Source organism: Hibiscus syriacus, unplaced genomic scaffold (genome assembly GCF_006381635.1).
Source record: "Hibiscus syriacus cultivar Baekdansim isolate YM2019G1 unplaced genomic scaffold, ASM638163v2 tig00110847_pilon, whole genome shotgun sequence".
Lineage (NCBI taxonomy): Eukaryota > Viridiplantae > Streptophyta > Magnoliopsida > Malvales > Malvaceae > Hibiscus > Hibiscus syriacus.
The window spans coordinates 1603716-1615645 of record NW_024062888.1 but is presented as its reverse complement, the minus strand read 5'-3'; the positions used below and the strand labels follow the sequence as shown (position 1 = coordinate 1615645).

General features: G+C 37.9%; 1 pseudogene; it reads left to right on the top strand.

Annotated features, from left to right (window-relative positions):
• The first annotated feature begins 1247 nt into the window (after nt 1-1247).
• Nucleotides 1248-11665, top strand: LOC120143376 (annotated as a pseudogene).
• Nucleotides 11666-11930: the final 265 nt, after the last annotated feature.

Genomic DNA, 11930 nt, shown 5'->3' with positions numbered 1-11930 from the left:
GTAAGTGAGTTAGGCTAAGAAAATTTCCAGTTGTCTTTTTAACGAAAAGGGTAAGTTTAAATTTTAAGGTAACATTTCGATCCTTATTGTTTACTTTTGATTATATTTTCGAGTAAATAGTTGTACTGACCTTTTTTTAATGATTTCAGCCATTAAAGATTTTTCATCTAAGGCTCTAAACCCGAGCTCCGAACCCGTTTTAAGTGGGGGTAAAAGAGACGCCTTCGTGTGAATTTATTCACCGTATGGGTCTAGCAAGTAACCTTCGGGATTCATATACCTTGTGCCTTCGTGTGAATTTATTCTCCGTATGGGCATAAGGGAATGTTTCCTCCCGAGTTTAACTTAGTTGACACAAGCTTGTAATGGGCTTAGGACTAAGGGTCTGGCAGGCCCAAAGGGGTACCGGCGGGTACAATTTTTAGAACTTAAACCGGGAGACTATGAGAAATAGAGCCTACCCCGAAACCCCATTTCAAACCCTAGGATATTTTTACCCTAACCATGTTGTTGTTTTTCTCTCTTACTTTTTTTTCTTTCTTTCGTCATTTTTTATTTATTTATATTACTAACTTTTTGCCTTTGTGTTTGTTTTTTTAGCATTTTCATCATAACAATAAGTTATTGATCCCTAAAAAGATATTTGTTACACACAAAATAATCTGAATTAATGGACAAAGGTGTTGTAATACAAGAGATTAAAAACCCCGAGGTACGACTATGGTCCGAGAAGACTCAGAAGGAAAAGGGAGACAGTCTTCAAGGAAGCTATGTGTCAGAGCTGGTTAGCTACGCCTCTATCAGCCTAAAACAGAACAATGTACAAGAGCTTCGAGAAATCTGGGACAGTTGGAAGAATGGTCGGAAACAGAAGTTCAACCAACGGTACGGTGACATTGCACTTTTGCTTCATGTTAAGACCGATGAGCCCTTAATCAGAGTCTTGGTTCAATTCTGGAACCTGGGATATAGTTCTTCACTTTTAACCGGTAGGAAATGGTGCCCACAATCGAAGAATACACTACCCTACTGCACTGTGAAAGCATCAAACTAGAGCGAGCCTACATTAAACACATCAAAAGTCATCCTTTCAAGAACACACTGGCCAAAGTTGCTGGAGTAGATGAGAAATGGGTAATTGACCAAACTCAGCGCAGAGGCAGCGGGGAAAGAATTGAATGGATCCACATAAAGCAACTAATGAAGAACCACCCTAATGAGTGGAAGACTATAAACCATTTTGCACCATGGTGGAGTTGTTTGAACAACTTCCGAGACGAGTCAACCCAGCACCGACCATCTTAGCTGAGACCTTTCAGTCTCTAAACCATTACCGAAGAACTGGTGGAGGAAGATTTATTGGATGTGCTCAGCTTCTTCAAGTCTGGATTCACAGCCATTTTTGGAAAACTAACGGGGTTGCCTACCGCTGATTCAACACTACTTATTCACCTTTGGGAGAGTTCATCACTATGAAATGCCATGAAGGTGCTTCAAAGGAAAAGTGGATGAAAGTCTTCACTCATATTCAAGACCAGGATATTGCTTGAAGAGCCCCCTGATTGTTCATCAGTAACGTTCTTTTTCGGTGTGGGGATTCTGACACTATGACCCTATTTGGACTTTGGGGTACAGTTGGGTATGCTCCGTTTTTGTCACTTAGACAATATGGGGCGTACCAGTTTGTCCCAGTAACATGCGGACTAGCTAGATCAGAGTTTATGTATCACGGTAACAGCTATAAGAAGATGATCAAGGAAGCAACCGATTCATGGAAGAAACTATTCCGGATGGATGTTGTAGCTGCTAGAGATATACTTACTCCGGATTATGTGGAGTGGCGAAGATTGAGAAAAAATGACAATATCCCAGTGCCAGACTGTGAAGACACCCGGACCATGGAGGAACATCTCAGGCATGTCCCTTCTGAACTCGAGATAACCAAGGCAGAGTCTGAAGCTGTGAATAATGAACTGAAGTAGAGGGTAAAGGAACTTGAAGCTGAACGCTATCAGTGGAAGCTAAATGCCGACACTCAGAAAGATCGGGCAGACAAACTGGAGAAAGAACATAAGAAAATCCGTTTCGAGCTCGAAGACTTGAGGAAAGGGTATCAAGATAAAGTAAAGGATAATCCAAGTTGAAAGTAACCTCTGAATACTAGAAAGATGAAGCTCACAGCCTGAAAAGAAAGTTCGAGGGGTCTGATGAAAGAGCTTGGAAGGAACAGCTAAAGACTGCTCAGAGGCGCTTCGTAGACAGTCAACATCAGAACCAACGCTTGAGAATCCGGGTGGCTGATCTAGAGAAACAACATGAGAGATATGGCAAGACAATAGATGAGTTAGAAGCTATTATATATGGGTTCAAGAAGAAAGTGAACGAGCTTCAGATAGTGCCCTTCGACGGAGGTTGACAGTGGCATTTCCGTTGGGAGCAAGCACAACAAAGGGTGAAGGCCAGAGACGCAGTCATCTGAAATTTCCTGGATCAAGTGCAGAAGGCAGCCCGTCATCTTCACGGCCTAGCAAGGGAAGCTGGAGTGGTTCAACAAGGCATTCAACCAGTGACAGATTAAGGCAGAAGACTTGTAAACCTATTAAAAGTTGTTCGGGGTCTAGAGGATTTAATCCGGATGTACCTTTGATTATTTTTATGTCTCCTAAAAGATAAAACATTTTTGTCTAAATAAGAATTATTTATAATAATGGACACTTTTCTGGATCAATGCCTCCAAATTACATACATCATACATTACATACTTTGCATTTTATATTTTATGTTTTTTTATATTTTCCATGTTTTTACATTCGTATTAACTAACAGAACATGTCTTAGAGACCAAGCTTACCTCCACAAGCTCAAGACACGCATCACCCTCACAACACTCGAACAAAAAAGAAACAAATGGAGGCCAGAATCAAGAAAATTGAGGAGAACATGGCAAAATTGCAAAAAGAATTGGAGGATAAAATTTCTCAGAACAGTAAGAGTACCATGGATTCTATCACGAGAAGCTAGAAGTCCTTAGTCGACCAAATTATGGCTAAGTTGTAAGGTTTACAATAACAAGCAAGTGCACCAGGAGTAGGTGCGTCTGAGGGAGTAACTATACCACTGACCCCACAGGTGGTTATTTCACCCGAAATACTGCAAGGGGACTTATCTGCGACGAAAGGTAAAGTGAAGGTGCAAACTTCCACAACCTGTCCTGACAACCATCCGGATGATTGCAATATCTCTGATTTCGATGAAGAGGACAAAACGAAGAAAATGGAAGAAAAGATTAAATTGCTGGAAGACCAGATGAAGATGGTCAAAGGGGACCATGATTAATGTGGAATATATGCAATGGAGTTAAGCCTAGTTCCCGATCTGGTTCTTCCACCAAAGTTCAAAGTCCTGGAGTTCGAGAAATTCGACAGGAACAACTACCCTTAACCTATATCACTATGTTCTGTCGGAAGATGACAAGATATTGGGGAAATGACCAACTTCTGATCCATTTCTTGCAGGAGAGCCTGTTCGATTCAGTTATCCAGTGGTACAACCAGCTCAGCCGAACTCATATCAAGACGTGGAAAGACTTAGCCAAGTCTTTCTTAGAGCATTATAAGTATATTAATTATATGAGACCAGACCAAGTTATACTGCAGAGCCTGAAGATGAAGCATAACGAAAGTTTCTGACAATACGCACAAAGATGGAGGGATTTATTTGTACAAGTTCATCCACCTTTGGATGAAAAGGAAACCAGGAAGTTGTTTGTACAAATCTTGAAGGCACCTTACTTCGGGCACCTGGTGGCGATCACATCAGGGAGCTTTTCAGACTTGGTTATGGCTGGAGAAATGATCGAGTCGACCATAAAGCAAGGCAAAATTAAGGATGGGGAGGCCAGTAGGAAACCTCATATGCGAGAGCGGGATAGGGAGATTAACAACATCAAAGGTGTTACAATCTCCAAACCAAAATCAACTGTGACTATACGGTCATGTACTTCTAAACAAGATTCCAGATAACCCAGAAATGAAAGGGAACATTTCGACCCTATTCCCATGACCTACAAAGAGTTTTACCAACAACTTCTTGATACCCACGTAGTGTCATCATATCCGATGAAACCCGTGAATCCCCCATACCCCAAGTGGTATGACGAGAATTCTCATTGTGAATATCACGGCGGTGTCCCAAGGCACATAATTGAGAATTGTTACGCATTCAAGAGAGTCATGCAGAAGATTCGTAACCAGAACTGGATCGACTTCAACAACTTGGGCGCATCCAAGTGAGGAAGATCATTTCATCATTTGAGGCATTCTGTTTAAATTTGTTTTTTCATTTTTTCTCAAGTTTTTGTAAGGACCTTTAAATAAATTTATGTTACTTTAAAGATGTTAAGCAAGGAATCACATTTGTAAACTTGCAATTCTTTGAATATCATCTGAATTAAGAAACTCTGTAAATGGTTCAAAGTTACAGATCTTTGACGAAGTAACATGATTTAAAACAAGGAATTTAACCTTACCCAGAATATACACTCAAACACCATACTCTGCTCTTGCAATTAACCAATATAACATTTTCTTTTAATAAGGTGCGGACAACATGGGACATCCTTTTGCATATGACATTACTATACTTTTTATTTAAGACATTCAGTGATGATAATGATCTTCACATATGAATAGTCAAGTAAGTGAATCCAGTTTAGGTCAGTTGCTTGAAAATTGAACTCTAAAGATGAAATTTTTAACTTTCAACAACACCTAGACTATAACAAGTTCTTCTTGACAATCTTAAGAAATTAAATCCGTAAAGTTGAGCTATTCCACTAAGGCAATTGGTTATAGAGGAAACTTGAAAGCCTTGGCCTTATGAGTAGATTACGTTCAAACCATGACATTGCTCGAACACTTGGTAATTCGGTGTTTGCTCCATTGCTATTGTTCGGCCGAAGACTTTATGATGAGATGAACCCTTCAGTTAACTTGATAAAACTGATTATAATGTTAAGTTGTCCCTCTAAAGCAATTGGTTAAACGCCCTGGCTTTATGGATTCAGCTAGCCAGATAACGGCAAATTAAATCAAATTTATCTAAGCATGAAGTTTCGGTAAAATGGACTAAGGGAGTTAAGGAACACCTGTTATAGTCAATTTCACACGAGCACTCAAGAATTTCATTTTTAGACGATATTTCTACACTACCTTTGTTAGAGGAGCTTACAAAACTTGAACAAATGGAAGATTTTAGAGGACCGAAATAGAAGGTCTAGTAATCGATAATGCTAGTTGTGTCATTTTGTCCGCATCCAATTAAAACGCCAAAGCATGTTATGATATTTCAAAGAAATGACATTTTGGGTTACCGAAACCTTAAAAAGGAGGCCAACCTAAAGCCAATTCATCCATTTGAACATTTTTCAAATAGCTGTAACTCTGAAAGTATTAAAAGAGCTATTGATTCCTTTGATATACTTTGAACTCATGTTTATAATTTGATTCAATTGATTTTATCCTTTTCCGTCCTAAAACAAGAAAAATGAGAAAAATATTTTCAAATAGGACAGTCTCAAATATGAAAGGTCTGTAAAGCCAAAGCTCAAGAAGTAAATGGGTCACAATCGATTCCAAGGACCAGATTGGCAGACAAAACACGGGACTCCAATCCAGGAGATAAAACATAACTCATTCATGTTTCATGCATCTTAGACATACTTAAGAGCATCACATTTATTATTTTTCGCATACATATTTTTTACACCTTTTTAGAGTCAAGTTTCAACTTCAAGGCGAATGATCTTAATTCAAAAGCACCTTTAAAGATTGATGGTGGTTGCTTAACTTAGCAGCAAGAAGCTACACCTCAACCAATTCGACAGATTGAAAGATCGATAATCAACTTCAGATGAGTTGGAGAACCAGTTCAGAAAGTGTTCAGTTCATATTAACTCAACGACGAGTGGCTAGTTCCCGATTAACGTTTTCAAGCCAGCTTTCAATTCCATGACGGAAGATATTCGACTGGAAAAATTTATCAGTGGACTTTTCTGTGAAGGGGAGTCATCCAAAAATCACATTACTTGGTTCAGACCCGCGCAGGGGAGCCACCTGGAGAATTATGACCGACTTAGACCCGTGAAGGGAAGCCATTTTTTTTAAGAAACTATCGACAACATAACTCAAGGTTGTCTGTCAGCCAAGACCTTCGAGTTTGACTACGCTTAGCTCCAAGGAATATCATTTATAGCATAACTCAAGGCTAGAAGGGTTATATGCCACCAAAAGACCTTCGAGTTTGACTACGCTCAGCTCCAAGGCATATCATTTGCAGCATAACTTAAGTCGAGAAGGGTTATCTGCAACCAAATACCTTCGAGTTCGACTACGCTCAGCTCCAAGGCACATCATTTGCAGCATAGCTTAAGTCGATAAGGGCTGTCTGCCAAAGACCCTCGAGTTCGATTACACTCAACGTCGAGGGCACATCATTTACAACATAACTCAAGGCTAGAAGGGTTATATGTCACTAAAGGCCTTCGAGTTCGACTACGCTCGGCTCAAAGGCATATCATTTGCAGTATAACTTAAGTCGAGAAGGGTTATCTGCCAAGCAAATACCTTCGAGTTCAACTATGCTCAGCTCCAAGGCACATCATTTGTAGCATAGCTTAAGTCGATAAGGGCTATCTACCAAAGACCCTCGAGTTCGATTACACTAAGCTTCGAGGGAACATCATTTACAACATAACTCAAGGCTAGAAGGGTTATCTGTCACCAAAGACCTTCGAGTTTGACTACGCTTATCTCCAAGGCACATCATTTGCAACATAGTTTAAGTCTAGAAGGGTTATCTGCCAACCGAAGACCTTCGAGTTCGATTGCACTCAGCTCAGAGGCAAACCAAATTTACAACATAGATAAAGGAAAGAAGGGCTATATGTCAACAAAATTATCGAGTTCGATTCCATTCAGCTCGATGACACATCAATCACACTATTGTCCGATTGCAGTCGAGGTTTTTAAGTCGAGAAGAATACCTGGGTTAGCCGTGCCTTAGTGACAAAAAATCGTTTTCTGGCAGCATAACTTAAGTCGAGAAAAGTCATCTGTTGACGAGGACCTCTCGAGTTCGATTTCATTCATCTCAAGGACCTATCAACCACATGGTAGAGTCAAAGAACTACTTTCCAGTCGAATTTTAACCAAGGTCTTTAAACCGAGAAGAAGACCGAGGTTGACTACAATTTGGTGATGAGAAGCCACGTTCTGATTCAAATTCTGAATCGCGGCTTCAATTTCATATCATTTCAAGATGGACTCGACTTAATGACGAAGGATATTCAAGTCAAGGCTCAACTTCATGACGAAGGGGCCACCAACGATTTCAACTTCACGACGAAGGGAATCGTGCACACAAGCAATTTCCATCTCTAGATTGGATTTTAACTTCACGACGAAGGATATCCAACTCAAAGAATGAGTGTCTGTTAATAAACTTTCCAGTTTCAGAGTTAATTTGAACTTCACAACGAAAGATATTGGCCTCAAAACAACACAACTTACATTGGATTTCAACTTCACGATGAAGGATATCCAATTCCAAGGCTCAAATTCACAATGAATGGGCCATATATGATTCCAACTCCATAACGAGGGGTATCGTACCCCATCAGAATGACTCAACTTCACGACGAATGTGTCATCTGTAACACAGCAACACCAAAGTCTTCAGGTCAAGTTTCACCTTCACAACGAAGTATCTTGAGCCATAAGACGATCCATGAGTCACTTGCCAAAAGCTTTGAGTTTGATCTCAACTTCACGACAAAGGATATCGTGCTCAGAATTTTCCAGTTCAACTCAACCTCTCAACGAGGGAGTCATTTCGGGCTTCAATCCAAATTGACAAACTAATCCTGACATCGAGTTTCAACTCTACGACAGAGGACATTTGGTATGGACGAAATTCGTGTCTTTTAATCTTTGCTCTATTGTCGTTACACGATAATGAGCAAAGAGGGGCAGCTGTAGACACACATTTTTCGTCTATAACCATTTTATTATAATATATATCATATGATATGTTCATATTATATTATATACTGATTTATTTATTATTTTATTTATAGGAGCAGACCTTAGGCCCAAGTACAAATAAAACAACCCAACGTGGCCCAAGTTTTACACCTCACACATCCAACAAAGTAAAATGCGTGAAAATCTAAGGGTATACTAGGGTTTCTCGTCCAACGTCACTCCACCCCAACCGTCAGATCAAGGGATGATCTAAGAGCCCAGATTAACCCTAACTGTTGCAGCCTCATCTTATCTAGCACCGCTTGGTCAACTGTACACCGCTTTTCACGGCCGTTCCTCTCAAGTTCAACAAACATGAAGGACGTGTGTTAGTAGGACTCCAAAGCAACCAACAAGCATTAGATTTCTAGTACGATTAGGAGTCTAAAAATAGAGTTTTTTTTACTATAAATTAATGTTAGGAACACGCGGAAATACACAGTGATTACAGGTGAAATACACACACATTCGAGAGGCTACTTATACAATATCAGAGAGTTTACACGAAAGCACACACTGTTTTTACACGAAGTTAAGCTAGCAAACAGGGAAAATTAAACCCAAAGCAGTTGTATCTTTGAAAAGCAAGGAAATAAAGGTATAATTTTTTTCTACTTTTTACCTTCGATCGTGGCTTGCATGCATTGTTCTCCTTTGGTTTAAGACCCGAACGACTGATGATTTTTGGGGCAAAGTTTTCAAAACTTCGAATCTCGATCTAGCCCCTGAGGCCTTTTTTTCAAAAAAATGTTTTGGTTTGTAAAAACGGAGATGAAGAGGCTTTTGAAGTTAAAAAAAATCATCGTCGATGAACGACAATCGGTGAGGCGACGTGCGACGGCCGAAATCTGGGTTCATCAAGAACCCAACGTCTGTTCTTCGATTTGAAGAACAAACCAGAGAGAATAAGCAAATGGGGGAGTTTTGTTTGAAACATAACAAATGAGAGTTTTAAAAAAAATTAGCTTTTATAGTTGACCCACGCCAGGACCCGACCCGCTAAGCTAGATCCACGTGTTTTGTTTTAAAAGTGGGTTAATCCCGATTTTGGTCCTCCATTGTTTTAATTCCCTCGTTTCGCCCCCTGAATCAATTTTAAGCCTCAATTTTCTTTGAAATTTGCTCCGTATTTTTTCTTTCATTTTAATCCAGCACAGTTGGTAGAGCACAAGGCTCTTAACATTGAGGTCGCGGGATCGAGTCCCACGGTGGATAATTCATAATTTGGAGGTCTCCCACGGAAGTTGCTCTCAACATGGTATTAGGGCAGCCTATTATCCTACCTCCCCTTACCCCATTACATATGGGAATAAGGGTAGGCTAATTTATTATATATATATATTTCACCTTTTTTATATTAGTCTTATTATCGTTACTATTATATAAATTTTTTTCATTCATTTTTATTTAGTTTTATTTTAGATATTATATTTTAATATTTTGTATATAAATATATATTTTCTTTCCCTTTATCTATTTTATTAATATTAGTATTTATATATATATATATATATATATATTTTGTTTACCTTATATCTATTTTATTTTTTTCTCTTACATTTATTTATTTATTTGCTATGTATATATTGTTTTCACTATTATTTTCCAGTATTTTATTTATTCAATTTTTTTCTTGTCTTTATTTATTTATCTTTTTTATGTCGTTTATTTTATTTATATATTTTTCTTTTTGTTTATTTATTTTTATTTTGTTTATTTTATTTACTTGTTATCTTTGTTTTATTATTCTTTTTCTCTTTGTCTTTCTTTTATTCGTTTTATTTTATCTTCTTTATTTCATCTGTTTTCTATTTTGTTAGTTTTTATTACTTTTTTTTATCTAACACGTTTCTTAACTTTTAAGAGTATGCTTTCAAATCAATCAATTGTAAGTAATTCGGATCGTTATTTTACATTTTAGTTTAAATTACAATTTTATTAATTTAAGACAACTGGAAATTACGTAATACCGAAAGGGCAGTTCAAGGGTGCTAACTCTTCCTTGACTATAACCGACTCCCGAATCCGACACATCTTTGGTAAGACGCAGATCAGGTAAAAAATAAGGTGTCCGATCAACCTATTTATTCTTAAATAAATGATCGGTGGCGACTCTTAATCTATTTTCTAAGTCGAAGCCCAATTTTGGGCCTATCCAAAAGACGACCGCGACACTTATAAACAAATATTATCTTATAATAACATCTTAAATTAATAAAAGAATATTATTTTGTAATTATAGTTTTTGAAAATTTCAGCTACAGCCTTTTGGGCATATGGGTTCAATGGAAAACAACTGAGCTTGCCACCAGGATTTCGGATTTATCCGACGAATGAAGAGCTTTTGGTGCAATATTTATGCAGGAAAGTTGCAGGGCATCATTTTTCTCTGCAAACCATTTGTGAAATCGATTTATACAAATTTGATCCTTGGGTTTTACCGAGTAGGTTAAATCGAATCCATCCCCCCTTTTTCTACTTATTATTAAATGTTTATTCGTTGGCCAACCAAAAACACATTGTTTTTCTAAGGTAAAGCTATATTCGGTGAAAAAGAATGGTATTTTTTTCAGTCCAAGAGACCAGAAGTATCCGAACGAATCACGACCCAACAGAGTTGCCGGTTCGGGGTATTGGAAAGCTACCGGAACTGATAAAGTTATTATAAGTGATGGTCGGAAAGTTGGTATAAAGAAAGCTCTGGTTTTTACGTCGGAAAAGCACCTAAATGGACTAAAACGAATGGATCATGCATGAATATAGACTCCTGGGAACTTCCCGTAAACATGGCAGCTCCAAGGTAATCTATTTTGATTATTTAATTATCCATAATTATTCATCTACAGAAATATATAAGTAACTAAGTATTTTGTCCTTGTAAATATCACTTTAACTAATGTGATGAGATTTTAGTTAACATTTTATAATAAAAAAAGAGATTTCATTATCAATCATGTGTAGAATAATTTAATTGCTTGAAACATTATTGTTTAATTATGTTTTTTTTAGTTGGATGATTGGGTTTTATGTAGAATATACAAGAAGTCAAGTGCTCAAAAATCATTTTGAACGGTTCCAAGCAAAGAGCATAGCAACAATGGCTCATCATCATCTTCTTCCTCCCATATCGAAAACGTGCTTGAGTCATTCTCCCAGTTAGACGATCGTTTCTTTGCTCTGCCACGAGTGAACTCGTTGAAAACGCTTCAGGGTTATGAGAAAACTGGGTTCCACAGCCTGGCTTGTGGGAATTTAGATTAGGCGAGTCTTGCAGGGTTCAGCTCGGTGCCGGAGTTGGTTCCCAATGGACAAACCCAGACTCAGAGATTCCGAGTTATGGAGATAGTGACGTGTATGTCCCGACGATGCCGCCTACATTAAGCCAGATGGATATGTCAACGAGTAAAGTTGGTAGCTCGGTCGAAGAGGAAGTACAGAGTGGACTCAGAACTCAGCGAGTTGATAACCCAGTTCTTTTTCAACAGAAATCGGGTGGGCTGATGACCCAGAACTTCTCTAACCCAGTCGACCGGTATGGATTCCGGTACCCGACTCAGTGGGGTGGGTTTGGTTTTAGGCAATAAATAGTAGATAAAATAAGATTACAACAAAAAGGAAATGGAAGAGATGGGTATAGTAAGTATACCAAGGAATTTCAAAATTTTGTGTAATGGTAACAAAAATGAAAATATGAAGAAATTGATGAGTTAATTTATTTAATTGGTTTTATAGTTAATAATATTTTTTTATTTATCTTTATTTTATAATATATGTTTGAGATTTATAACATTTTTATTAGTTATATTATTTCTAAAGTTTAATATTTTATTAATTTAGAGTGATTACAAA